Genomic DNA, 14,051 nt, shown 5'->3' with positions numbered 1-14,051 from the left:
TAGTTGCAATCAAGGATGGATAATCCAGCCTTTCCTCAAATGCAGGATACACACAGGAGCTGTCTCATCTAATTGATGTAAACAGTGAACAGATTTAGGCGTTATGAGCAATTAACTATGAGAATGTTCTGTAGAGTACAGAGTGAGTACTACTGTAATCAGATAAAACCTACAAGGTTAATCTGATGCATATTTAATGATATATATAATTGTTATTGTGCTGCATGATAATTAGGCCTTAAATGTTAAGCTATTTACATAAACGGCTGTAATTGGTTATTTTTACACAGCCAAATGCATTTTTTTAGTGTTTGTCTGCTCACTTTATTAATTTTCTAGAATCTATAATCATGCCAAGGACAAGTTTTCTCTGAAGCTCTTTATTATTTAATCATGTAGTCACACACACACGAACAGACTCTTCAAAATGACACAGCAGTGTTTTCCTCCCAACTTGGTACTGAAAAGCTACTGTGTAAGGCTCTTTGTATATATTTTCTCATTTTAGTCCTTAAAAAACCCCTTAAAGGGATATTATTACTCCCATTTTACTGATACAGAAATTGATGCTCGTGAGTTCCCGTTGTGGCACAGCAGAAACGAATCTGACTAGTATCCATGAGGACACAGGTTCGATCCCTGGTCTTGCTCAGCGGGTCAGGAATCCAGCGTTGCTGTGAGCTGTAGTGTAGGTTCCAAATGCTGCTTGGATCCCGAGTTGCTGTGGCTGTGGCGTAGGCAGCTGTAGCTCTGATTTGATCCCTAGCCTGGGAACTTCCATATGCTGTGGGTGCAACCCTTAAAAGCAAAAAAAAAAAAAAGTGATTCTCAAATGTCTAGCTTGGTTAACTGGGTGGATGACTGCGCTGCTCCCCAAGACAGGAGAGCTACCTCCCCTTGAAAGGCAAAGAGCAGACATGAACGGAAAGGGGCAGGTTTTGTTCTGATATGTTGACTCTGAGGTGTCTGTAGGACGCTCACGTGACATTCACTAGGCAGGTTCAAAAGCTAAAGGAGGAGCTCTGGGTCAGAGGTACAGATTAGGAAATCTGCACAAATCTGAGAATTTTAAAGCCATAGGAGAGGGTGAGATTGCCTGAGCTTATTGAATGGAAAAAGAGAAAAGCAAGGTGGAAAATAGAAAACTGGATGACAGCAACAGGCAAGACCCGGACAAAGAACCTATAGTCCAAAAAGGGACAAGTAGATTGAAGAGAAAGAAGTGGCGCCAAAGGTGGGGGTGGCAGGAGGCAGTCAGCAGAGTGTTAAGATTCTATAGGCTTTAGGAGTTCCCTAGTGACTCAGCGGGTTAAGGATCCAACACTGTGGTTCAGGTTGCTGCTGTGGCTCGGGTTTGATCCCTGGCCTGGGAACTTCCATATGCCAAAGGTACACCAAAAAAAACCCAAACCCATAGGCTCTAAATAATTGAAAACATTATGGTGCTTCCCATGTAATTTAAAATAAAAATGTAAGCCATAAAATATGTTTAAGGGAAGTCCAACAAAATTCTGATTTTTCTCTGGTGACCTCTTTGATTATGTCTTCTTCATTACCTTTATTTTGGTACCTCAGATTTTCTGGTGCCCTGTTTAAGTACATGTTTATTCACCTGCTCAGTAATCTAACAATATAGCACTGAGAGTACTTAAAGGAAAATGGATTAGTCAACAATGACAAATCAAAGAAGTCAAAGATAAAGGTTAAAAAGTGCTCATTGGAGGAGTTCCCATCATGGCTTAGTGGTTAACGAACCCTACTAGGATCCATGAGAATGCGGGTTTGATCCCTGGCCTCGCTCAGCGGGTTAAGGATCTGCTGCTGCCATGAGTTGTGGTGTAGGTCACAGACGCAGCTCGGATCCTGCTTGGCTGTGGCTATGGTGTAGCCCGGCAGCTACACCTCTGGTTCGACCCCTAGCCTGGGAACCTCCATATGGCATGGGTGTGGCCCTAAAAAGCAAAAAAAAAAAAAAAAAAAAAAAAAGAAAATGGAGGAGTTCCTTGGTCCCTCAGTGGGTTAAGGATTCAGTGTTGTCACTGCTGTGACTGTAGTGTTACTGCTGTGGTGCAAGTTTAGTCCCTGGCCTGGGAACTTCCTTATGCCACGGGTGTGCCCTCCATCCCCCCAAAAAGAAATATGTTCAGTTTCGTGGGATGTTTAGACATAAATGCGAATGGCTTTGTAAAGGCAGCCAAATTCTAGGCAAAATGAAAACAGAATCCCGGAGCCAAATGTGACTCCCAGAGTTTCAGAGCCTGACAGGTGACTGGGGACAGGCGAGACTCTCCTGGGACTTGGCAGTCTTAAATTTTAATTTTTAAATTGAGGTCCAGTTGATTTACCTTGGCAGTTTGTCTTAAGGATTTGGGGTTTTCTTCTGGTAACTGGGCAGTCACCCAGTGATTTTTAGCGGAAGAGTGACCAGCTCAGATTTGCATTCTGGAAAGCTCACTCTGTCTGCAGGGGGGAGAACTGAGTACAGATTGGAGAGAGGCAGGCCAGGGGCTGTGGGGAGACAGATCCTGAGGCTGTTGTGGTTGCTCTGACCGGTAATGTGCTCCCTAGCCTGCCTGTTTCCTAATGTTACTTTCAAAGAAGACAAAGGTTTTATTCTTTTATTCTTTTTTTTTGTCTTTTTGTTGTTGTTTTGTTGTTGTTGTTGTTATTGTTGTTGTTGTTGCTATTTCTTGGGCCGCTCCCGAGGCATATGGAGGTTCCCAGGCTAGGGGTTGAATCGGAGCTGTAGCCACCGGGCTACGCCAGAGCCACAGCAACGCGAGATCCGAGCCTCGTCTGCAAGCTACACCACAGCTCACGGCAACGCCGGATGGTTAACCCACTGAGCAAGGGCAGGGACCGAACCCGCAACCTCATGGTTCCTAGTCGGATTCGTCAACCACTGCGCCACGACGGGAACTCCAGATTTTATTCTTACATAGTAGATGTGCAATATGTGTTAGCTATTACTCTTATCTACAGTTAGAGATAAAAGACTTAAAATTCATCCACCAGGAAAGAATGAGCATGTTAGAGTTCGCAGAAAGTGTAGATATGGGAATCAGATTACTTCCTTTTAGATAGGGAGGAGGGAGCGAAAAGGGTAGACAGTGATACCACAGCCGAGAGAAGAGGAGGCCAGCCAGGATTCGCTAAGGTGACGTCATTCTGGCACACGGGCTGTCTGTTCTACCAAAATGCATCTTCCCTGTGCTTAGACAAATAAAAATGTTAGGCAAAGGTACTTTCTGGCTTCCTCTGGAGAGCTCAGTGCTTTTTAGTGGAAAATAGGACCCGGAGTTTAGATATTGCTATAGGTTGCAATTCTTTTCAACACTATGGAGTCATTCTAAATGCCTAGGAAAGCAATATCTGAATAAATCACTCTGAAATTGAACCTGTGCATTACTTAGCTGATTTAATTTCAGAATAAGACAGTGACAGATATTAGTAGTTTTTTAGAGCTGCTCTTTTCTCTTCCTGCTGTAAAGAATAAGATTAGGGAGTTCCCATTATGGCTCAGTAGCCCCCTATCCTAGGAACCTCCATATGCTTTGGGTGCGGCCCTAAAAAGACCAAAAAACAGGAGTTCCCATCGTGGCGCAGTGGTTAATGAATCCGACTAGGAACCATGAAGTTTCGGGTTCGATCCCTGCCCTTGCTCAGTGGGTTAATGATCCGGCGTTGCCGTGAGCTGTGGTGTAGGTTGCAGACGCGGCTCGGATCCCACGTTGCTGTGGCTCTGGCGTAGCCCGGTGCTACAACTCCAATTCGACCCCTAGCCTGGGAACCTCCATATGCCGCGAGAGCGGCCCAAGAAATAGCAAAAAGACAAAAAAAAAGACCAAAAAAACAAACAAAAAAAGATTAGAACATGCTGTTGCATCAGCTACCTTATTTTGTCACATATGTGTTGTCAAAGCAGAGTCCTTCAAGGTGGGAATCCTTGAAGCCCTCCTAAGAAGTATGTTAAGTTTGGCAAGCGTGGTGCTGTGGGTTAAGGATCCGGCGTTGCTGCGACTATGATACAGGTCGAAATCACTGCATGGGTTCGGGGCCTGGCCTGGGAACTTCCACAGGCCATGGGTGCCACCAAAAAAAAAAAAAAAAAAAAAAAGAAGAAAAAGAAATATGTTCAGTTTTGTGGGATGTTTAGATGCCAGTAGCTTTGTAAAGGCAGCCATAGAAGGCAAAATGAAAACAGAGTCTTGGAACCAAATGCTTCCCAAAGCTTCAGAGCCTGACAGGTGTTCATTTATGTGTAAATCTGCATTGAGGAATATGTTTTCTATTAGAAATATACTTTTGGAGTTCCCACTGTAGTACAACAGGATCAGCAGCATCTCTGGAGCACTGGGACGTACGTTCAATACCTGGCCTGGCATAATGGGTTAAGGATCCAGCATTGACATAGTGGCATTGTAAGTTGGAACTGTGGCTAGGATCTGATCCATGGCCTGAGAACTCCATATGCTGCAGGGCGGCCAAAAATTTTTTTTTTGTCTTTTCTCTTTTTAGGTCTGCCCCGCAATGTATGGAGGTTCCTAGGCTAGGGGTCCAATTCGAGCTACAGCTGCCGGCCTCCGCCACAGCCGCAGCAACACCAGATTCGAGCTGCCTCTGCAACCCACACCACAACTCAAGGCAATGCTGGATCCTTAACCCACTGAGCGAGGCCAGGGATTGAATCTGCAACCTCATGGTTCCTAGTTGGATTTGTTCCCACTGAATCACAATAGGAACCCCCCCCAATTTTTTTAATTTAAAAAAAAAAAAACTTAGACTTTAAAAAAAAAAAAAAGGAGGGAGTTCCCATCATGGCTCAGCAGATTATGAACCTGACTAGCATCCATGAGGATGTGGGGTTGATCCCCGACCTCATTAGTGGGTTAAGGATCCTGCTATGCCTCGAGCTACAGTGTAGGTTGTAGACACAGCTCGGATCTGATGTTGCTGTGGCTGCGGTATAGGCTGGCAGCTGCAGCTCTGATTCCACCCCTAGCCTGGGAACTTCCATATGCTGTGGGTGCGGCCCTAAAAAGAAAAAATAAATAAATAAAAACAGAAAACCTGAAGGCAAGTAAATATAGAAAGATGGTCAACCTCACCATTAAGCGGGAAAATGCATGTAGGAGTAACAGCGACACACTATTTCATAGCCATCAGATTAGCAAAAATTTAAAGTCTCAGATTTCCAAGTTAGGGAGGAGGTGAAACTATAGGGATCCTCTTTACTGCTGGTGAGAATGTATTTGCTGCAGCCACTTTGGAGTCTATGCCGTCTAGCAAAGTTGAAGATGTGTCTCCAACTCATTAATTCTACTCTTTGGCATATGTCCTTGACATAGTCATGTCCAAGATAGTTCATTGTAGAAGAAATAAATTAAACTGCTGATATTATGATATGTATAGTTTTTAAGTCTTCACATTCAGTGTCTTTTCGGGTGCATGTTTGATTTTTCTAGAGGGCAATAAAGACTTTACCCTGTTGTGGCTCAGGGGTAACAAGCCTGACTGGTATCCATGATGATGTGGGTTCAATCCTTGGCCTTGCTTAGTGGGTTGAGGATCTGGCGTTGCCATGAGCTGCAGTGCAGGTCGCAGATGCAGCTCAGAACTGGCATTACTGTGGCTGTGGTGTAGGCTGGCAGCTGCAGCTCTGATTCGACTCCTAGCCTGGGAACCTCCATATGCCATGGGCGAGGCCCTAAAAAGCAAAAAAAAAAAAAAAAAAGACTTTACCCTATAGCTTGTGCTGTTAATTCTTCTTTTCTATGGAGACCATGACATGACTATACCCTTAAACATAGTCTTCATACTATTTTAAATTTTAGAAAATAGGACTTAGGAGTTCCCATCATGGTGCAGCAGAAACGAATCTGACTAGTATCCATGAGGATGCAGGTTTGATCCCTGTCTTCATTCAGCAGGTTAGGGATCTGACATTGCTGTGAGCTGTGGTATATAGGCTGGTAGCTACAGCTCTGATTTGACCCCTAGCCTGGGAACCTCCATATGCTGCAGATTCAGATCTGAAAAGAAAAGAAAATATAACTTAAAATAGGATGAAATTTGGCTATTATGAATTTTTTTTCCCTTCAGGTGAATAATACAGGCTTCATATTTGTTCTCATTTGTTTCTTTTGTATTATTTATCCACATTACTTTTTTCCGAGGGTGAAGTTAGCAACTTTAGCCACTGGATGGCGCAAATTCCTAAGAGTCTGGTGAAAATGTGTGTAGTGCAGCCTAAGGTGTACTAAGGAGGGTCAGCCTGTGAACAGGCTCCTGAAATTTATGTACTCTAGAGATGAATTCAAGTACCCTAGGAGTGCAGATCAAGAGAAATTTTTAGTCTTGGATGATTGGCAAGTCAGGTCACTGAGAAAGGGAAAGAAAATGAAGGAAAGGAAAAAGAAAAGTGTTGGAAGAAAAAAAAAAGTGTTGGAATAAGGAGCAGGAAGAAAAAGATGAAGAGACAAAGAAAAAAGAGAGAAAAGGAGTTCCCGCCGTGGCACAGTGGTTAACGAATCCGACTAGGAACCATGAGGTTGCGGGTTCGGTCCCTGCCCTTGCTCAGTGGGTTAACCATCCGGCGTTGCCGTGAGCTGTGGTGTAGGTTGCAGACGCGGCTCGGATCTCGCGTTGCTGTGGCTCTGGCGTAGCCCGGTGGCTACAGCTCCGATTCGACCCCTAGCCTGGGAACCTCCATATGCCGCGAGAGCGGCCCAAGAAATGGTAAAAAGACAAAAGACAAAAAAAAAAAAGAGAGAGAGAAAAGATTGTAAGTCTAGGAGCTCCCTAGTGGCTCAGTGGGTTAAGGACTTTGTGTTGTCACTGCTGTGGTGGGTTCAATCCCTAGCCTAGGGAACTTCTGCATGCTTTCAAAAAAGAAAATAATGTAAGTCTGGCGAGATGAATTCAAGTGTTACAAACATTTATAGGATGAGCCTTCATTGGTTTGTATCCATCTGGTCACCAATAGCAGCTTCGATATAAAAATAAAGGTTACCTCATTTTCTTCTGTAAAGTCAGTTATGCTCCCCTCAGTCATCCACTTAGTGGTGTCATATCATCAGCAATTTCTTTGAATGTCTACTAGGAACATGGTGCTTTGTTAGATACAAACTAACAGAGATAGACAAACTGACATGACAGGCTTTAAGCAGAACTAGGTAGTATACATCAAAAACATAAAGAACAGGAGTTCCCGTCATGGTGCAGTGGATACGAATCTGATTAGGAACTGTGAGATTGCAGGTTTGATCCCTGGCCTTGCTCAGTGGGTTAAGGATCCAGCATTGCCGTGAGCTGTGGTGTGGGTCGCAGACGTGGCTTGGATCTGGTGTTGCTGTGGCTCTGGCGTAGGCCGGCAGCTGCAGCTCCAATTAGACCCCTAGCCTGGGAACCTCCATATGCTGCAGGTGGGGTCCTAAAAAAGGACAAAAAACAACAACAAAAAAAGATAAAGAGCAATTGTGTGAACTCTGAGAAGTGGAATCCTCTCTGAGGGTTCAGGGGAAGAGCAGGAGTGGCGGTTAAGTGTGTAAGGGGAAGAGAAGGGGCTTTAAGACCGCCCACCCTGAACAGGGCAAAAAGAAGGGCTCCGAGTTCCCATTGTGGCTCAGTGGAAACAAACACTACTAGTATCCATGAGGATGTGGGTTTGATTCTTGGCCTTGCTCAGTGGGTTAGGGAGCTGGCGTTGCCATGAACTGTGGTATAGCAGACTTGGCTTGGATTCTGCATTGCAGCGGCTATGGCATAGGCCAGCGGCTGCAGCTTTGATTCAACCCTTAGCCTGGGAACCTCCATATGCCTCGGATAAGACCCTAAAAAGCAAAAACAAACTAAAGAAGGAAAGGGAAAGAAAGGGCTCCTAGCCGCTACTCATAAGTACATAGAGCAGCTCTTCCTTGGAAAATGGCTAGTTTTGGATGTAATGTAAGAAAAGTGCTCTAGGTCAGAATCTGCTGGACTGTCCAGATTCTAGGAGTTCCCATTGTGGTGCAGTGGGGTAAGAATCTGACTGCAGTGGCTCCAGTCCCTGTGGATGTGCAAGTTCCAGCCCTGGCCTGGCACAGTGAATTAAAAGATCTAACATTGCTGCAGCTGCAGTATAGGTCACAGCTTGGATTCAGTCTCTGGCCTGGGAACTTCCATATGCTGCAGGTGCGCCCCCACAAAAAGAAGGGTCAGGGGAAAACGTGTAGGGCTAGAACCACGTAGGTCTCCCTCTAATTAGTAACCCTTTGCACTAGCCTGGGTGTGCAAGGAGGAGGGGATGCTAGTGGCTTGCCTTTCAGAGGTCTTGGGTAACTCTGATTTTTGAAATCATAAGTACATATAAAAAAATCAAGACATGGCAAAGCAGATATAAAAGTGTGTATTTTAAGTGCTTATATTGAACAAAAGCATGTTTGTTTCTTTTTTTCTCTTTAAAAAAAATTTATTGGAATTCCCGCTATGGCTCAGTGGGTTAAGAACCCAACATAGTCTCCATGAGGATGCAGGTTTGATCCCTGGCCTTGCTTACTGGGTTAAGGATCCAGTGTTGCCTTGAGCTGCAGGGTAGTTTGCAGACTTATCTTGGATCTGGCATTATCGTGGCTGTGGCATAGGCTGGCAGCTGCAGCTCCAATTTAATGCCCAGTCCAGGAATTTCTTTGTGCCACAGATGTGGCCCTAAAAAGAAAAAAAAAAGTTTTATTGAAGTGTAGTTGATTTAAAATGTTGTGATGGGGAGTTCCCATCATGGCTCAGTGGAAATGAATCCAATTTGTAACCATGAGGACATGGGTTCTGTCCCTGGCCACGCTCAGTGGGTTAAGGATCTGGTGTTGCCATGAGCTGTGGTGTAGGTCACAGACGACGGTCGGATCCCATATTGCTGTGGCTGTGGCGTGTGGCTGTGGCGTAGGCCTGCGGCTACAGCTCCGATTCGACCCCTAGCCTGGGAACCTCCATATGCCATGGGTGCTGCCCTGAAAAGACAAAAAAAAAAAAAAAAGTGGTGGTTTCTGCTGTACAAAAAAAAGTGATTCAGGAGTTCCCTTCATGGCGCAGTGGAAATGAATCTGACTAGGAACCATGAGGTTTGATCCCTGGCCTTGCTCAGTGGGTTAAGAATCAGGTATTGTTGTAAGCTGTGGTGTAGGTCACAGACGAAGCTCGGATCCTGTGTCGCTGTGGCTGTGGTGTAGGCTGGCAGCTGTAGCTCTGATTAGACCCCTAGCCTGGGAACCTCCGTATGCCGAGAGTTCGGCCCTAAAAAGGAAAAAAAAAAAAGTGATTCAGTTTACACACATCCATTCCTTTTCAGATTATTTTCCCACATAGATTATCACAGAATATTAGGTAGAGTTCCCTGTGCTCTACAACAGGTCCCCATTGGTCAGTCATTCCATATACTGCAGGGTGCATACGCTGGTCCCGAACTTCCAGTCCATCCCCCTCCCCAGCCTGTCCCCTTTGTTAACCTTAAGTTTGTTTTCAAAGTCTGTGAGTCTGTTTCTATTTTGGTTTTTTTTGTTTTTTGTTTTTTTTTTTCAAAATCACAGGTATATTTTAAAAAATGAAGACATGGCAAAACAGGTAGAAAAGTATATTTTAAGTGTATTGAAAAAAATAATGCTTTTAACACACACGCACAAATACAACTATTTACGTATTGTCATTTAGCAATAGTACCATCAGAAGTTTAAATCAGAGGTGTCTGTGGGAGTTCCTGTCATGGCTCAGTGGAAACCTTACTAGTAAGGTTACTAGTAAGGTTAAGGATCTGGCATTGCCGTGAGCTGTGGTATAGGTCGCAGACAAGTCTCGGATCTGGCATTGCTGTGGCTGTGGTGTAGGCCAGCAGCTACAGCTTTGATTCTACCCTTAGCTTGGGAACATCCATATGGCGCAGGTGCAGCCCTAAAAAAACACAAAATAATAATAATGATAATAAAAATAAAATAGAGGTGTCTGTGAATGTGCTTTCTCTATCCTAAGGGACTACTTACTGTAATCTTTAGGCCTATCAAACAGTATTGGGGTGACTCAGACTTTAAAAGAGGTGGAATGACTTTCAGTCCTCTCTAGTCTAAACTTGAGCAAAACGTAACTTAATATTTGTGCTAACTGGAAGTATGGTAGTAATATATTAGTCAGAGGGGTGGGGACAGGTTTAAAACAGTATAAAGAGTATGATGTTTATATTAACATATGTATCTTTTTTATGTATATGTGTATATGTTTTTAACCTATAAAGAGATACATCAAAGTGTTAGTAGAGGTTACATCTGGGAAGAAAGATAAACTAAAAATTTTTTTTTTTGTCTTTTTGGTGCCCCACCCACAGCATATGGAGGTTCCCAGGCTAGGGGTCCAATCAGAGCTGTAGCCACTGGCCTACACCACAGCAGGGTGGGAACTGAGTTGATTCTGACCTACACCACAGCTCAGCAGCAACGCCAGATCCCCAACCCACTGAGCGAGGCCAGGGATCAAACCCGGGTCCTCATGGATGCTAAGTTGGGTTCGTTAACCGCTGAGCCATGATGGGAACTCCAAAAACTTTTTATTCTTTTATTTTTTTTTCTTTCCAGTACTTTCTAAACATTTATGTAATAAGGATGTACTTTAATACTCTGAAAAACAATGTGTGGAACTTAGAAAGAATTTGCAATAAAAAGCTTGCTGACTCATTACTTCCCAGAGGAATAACTGGCTCCCTATAGAAAGGGCATTTTATTAGGTTGAATCTATACCTCAGTCCATGGTGATGACAGGGAGGATTGTGCCCTTCAGTGAAGTGATCTGCAGAATAAAGGTCACTTCTCAAGGTCCATGTGGGAGTTCTCCCTTCCTTAAAGCTCTCTCTTCCCGCTTTTTTTTTTTTCCCCAAAGATCTCTAACGATCTCCTGGGAGTTCCCTGATGGTTTAGTGTTTAATACTTGGTGCTTTCAATGCTACAGCCCAGGTTCAATCCCTGGTCTGGGAACTCAGATCCCACATCAAGCTGCTGTATGCTGTGACCAAAAAAAACCAAAAAAACAAACAAACAAAAAAAACAACAAAAAAAGGCCTCCACTGGTAAGAGAATATGGGATTCAAAACTGTTACCTGATTAGGGAGTCAGAATCCTCAGTGAAGATTTGTCTGGGGAAACAAGTCCCTAAAGTAAAATAAACAGTTTCTATTCCATCAGTCTATAAAGAAAGAAGCTATATGTGTTATCCAAATTATGTATATATTTTAAGTTTAATTGCCTTGCTATGTGAGCTGAGCCTCTCTTTTGTTTTATTTTTTATTTTATTTTTTTAGGGCCACATCCATGGCGTATGGAAGTTCCCAGGCTAGGGGTCGAATCGGAGCTTTTGCTGCTGGCCTACAGCCACAGCCACAGCAACACCAGATCCTTAACCCACTGAGTGAGGCCAGGGATCCAACCTGCGTCCTCATGGATGCTAGTCAGATTCATTTCCACTGAGTCATGATAAGAACTCCTCTTTTTAAATTTCTTGTTGTTTTTGTTTTTGGCCCTGCTCATGGGCCTTGCAGAAGAACTAATGAGTGTAGACTTTGCCACAGGTTTTATCTCCTGTTCCTGGATTAAAGGACATTCTAGGGTAGATAAGCCTGGGAAAGTAAAGATGCAGGTAGGCATCAGTCCTAACCAAGAGCCTCTAGGTACCGAATTTATTTATTTTTGGTTTTTTTTTTTGTTTGTTTGTTTGTCTTTATGCCTTTTCTAGGGCTGCTCCCACCGCATATGGAGGTTCCCAGGCTAGGGTCTAATCGGAGCTGTAGCCACCAGCCTGTGCCAGAGCCACAGCAATGTGGGACTCGAGCCGTGTCTGAGACCTACACCACAGCTCATGGCAACACCAGATCCTTACCCCACTGAGCAAGGCCAGGGACCTCATGGCTCCTAGTTGGATTCGTTAACCACTGTACCACAACAGGAACTCCTAGGTACCAAATCTAATATAAACCTTTAATCATCTTCCCCAGTGGTCTTGGGAAGAACCAGCTTCTTTTCCTCCCCTGTGTCATGGTTAGGCAGAGAGCCACAGAAGGCAGATAAGCTGGAGGTGGCGATGTGAATCAGTGGACAGCGATTCTCATTGATTCAAACGCCAGCCTCAGTGCTCTGTCCTCTCTACCTAGCAGTGCTCTGTGTGCTCTATGGAACCTCAGGCCACCTGGAGGTCTCTCGGGCTTCCTTGAAAACTGTTAGCATTCACGCTTGGTGTCTGTCCCATCTCTTCTAGGCTCAGCTTGAATATCAAATCAGGGCTTAGGGCTAGATGTTGTCCCTTTTTGGACAGTACTTGAAGTGTAAGAAAGGAGGATTGGGGAGTTCCCGTCGTGGCTCAGTGGTTAACGAATCTGACTAGGAAACATGAGGTTGCGGGTTTGATCCCTGGCTTCGCTCAGTGGGTTAAGGATCTGACGTCACCGAGAGCTGTGGTGTAGGTCACAGACGCAACTCAGATCTGGCATTGCTGTGGCTCTGGTGTAGGCTGGTAGCAACAGCTCTGACTAGACCCCTAGCCTGGGAACCTCCATATGCTGTGAGTGAGCCCTAAAAAGACAAAAAAGACAGAAAAAAAAAAAAAGGATAGGATTTATATATGTTTTGGTGTGTGTTTTGTTTTTGATCAGAGAACTAAGAAAACAATTTGGCACATATCACTGAAATGGAATGGTTTTAGACTCATTAAAATGAACAGGACTACACCCTGTCTTATCACTCCTGCCATCCCCCTTTTTAAACCTAAGCTATGTTTTTTTTTGTCTTTTTTTGTTGTTGTTGCTGTTTCTTGGGCCGCTCCCGCGGCATATGGAGGTTCCCAGGCTAGGGGTTGAATCGGAGCTGTAGCCACCGGCCTACGCCAGAGCCACAGCAACGCGGGATCCAAGCCGCGTCTGCAACCTACACCACAGCTCACGGCAACGCCGGATCGTTAACCCACTGAGCAAGGGCAGGGACTGAACCCGCAACCTCATGGTTCCTAGTCGGATTCGTTAACCACTGCGCCACGACGGGAACTTCTAAGCTATGTTTTAAGATCAGCTGTTTAGTAGGGAGTTCTGGCTCAGTGGTTAACAAATCCTACTAGGAACCATGAGGTTGCGGGTTTGATCCCTGGCCTCTCTCAGTGGGTTAAGGATCCAGCATTGCCATGAGCTGTGGTGTAGGTCCCAGATGTGGCTCAGACCCCTCATTGCCGTGGCTGTGGCCTAGGCCAGCAACTATAGTTCCAATTAGACCCCTAGCCTGAGAACCTTCATATGCCGTGGGAACAGTCCTAGAAAAGGCAAAAAGACACACACACACAAAAAAAGAAGATGATCAGCTGTTTGGTGCCACCACCATAATGAAAACACTTCCAAAATGCAGTTCTTAGAACATGTGTTTGAGTAGCAATTTTAAATCTGTAAGATTAGTTCTTTGCAAAACTTCAGTGCTAGGTAATATTCAGTTATCTTAATATTGATTAAAAATCCTAGAGTTCCCGTTGTGGTGCAGTGAAACAGGGGTTGGGGATGTGGCATTGCCGTGAGCTGTGGTGTAGGTCCCAGATGCGACTCAGTTACTGCGTTGCTGTGGCTGTGGTGTAGACCAGCAGCAGCTCCAATTTGACTCCTGGCCTGGGAACTTCCATGTGCCACAGGTGTGGCCCTAAAAAGAAAAAAAAAGAAATTGATGTATTCGTTGATAGAGTTTTTACTTAACATGCTTAGAAAATTTCTCAAGACAATTTTTCCTGGTAAAATAAAGTATTCTTACTGTATAAAATAGATTGTATATGTTGTTTCATTGCCAAAATCCATACGCATTGTAATCCAGTTTTGAGATTTATGAATAATTAAATTTCAATGTATAAATAGAAATCAAATTTCATAATAAATTGTATAAACTATGCCTTTCTTAAACCATTTCTTTCTTTCTTTCTTTTTTTTTTTTGTCTTTTTAGGGCCATACTCGTGGCATATGGAGGTTCCCAGGCTAGGGGTGGAATTGGAGCTGCAGTTGTCGGCCTACACCACAGCCACA

The sequence above is a fragment of the Phacochoerus africanus genome, chromosome 14, assembly GCF_016906955.1.
Source record: "Phacochoerus africanus isolate WHEZ1 chromosome 14, ROS_Pafr_v1, whole genome shotgun sequence".
Taxonomy (NCBI): domain Eukaryota; kingdom Metazoa; phylum Chordata; class Mammalia; order Artiodactyla; family Suidae; genus Phacochoerus; species Phacochoerus africanus.
The sequence above is the reverse complement of the archived record's forward strand: the minus strand, read 5'-3'. Positions refer to the sequence as shown.